Below are 578 nucleotides of genomic sequence, written 5' to 3' on the forward strand. Positions count from 1 at the left end.
GCTTGTTCTTTCTGTTACAGAGAGTAGTGTTGATGTCTTCAACTAATTGTTATGGATTTTATTATTTATCCTTTTAATTCCTGATTCATGTATTTTGGTACTTTATTATTAGTTGCATAAGCATTTAAGGTGGTTATCTTATTTCGGATTTGACCTCTTCATTACGTCAGTGTCCTTCTTTATTCCTGGTAATATTCCTTGTTCTGAAGTTGACTTCTGATATGAACATAGTTTTTCAGCTTTAATTGATGAGTATCTTCCTGGAAATTAAGTAAATATGTTTAGGAAGTGAACTATTCTTGGGCTTTTGTTGTCATCATTGTTATTTTATTGTTATTTTGGATACCTCCAGTGTATCACGAGCTTCAAATTTCTTTAACGTTGTTCTGTGCACAGGATGGTTATCAGGATACCAGAAAATTTTTTGACAGTATTTTTGCTTCACCTTCAGTTTTAGATCTCTCCTGTACATTTATGTATAAGATATCGCCATGCTATTGCTCCCAACTCTTTAGTAAAATTCTACTTTTAAAATTTGGTTCTTGACTGGTTTTAAAAGTATCCTATCTAATTTCAAA

The sequence above is a fragment of the Chrysochloris asiatica genome, unplaced genomic scaffold (assembly GCF_000296735.1).
Source record: "Chrysochloris asiatica unplaced genomic scaffold, ChrAsi1.0 scaffold00198, whole genome shotgun sequence".
Lineage (NCBI taxonomy): Eukaryota > Metazoa > Chordata > Mammalia > Afrosoricida > Chrysochloridae > Chrysochloris > Chrysochloris asiatica.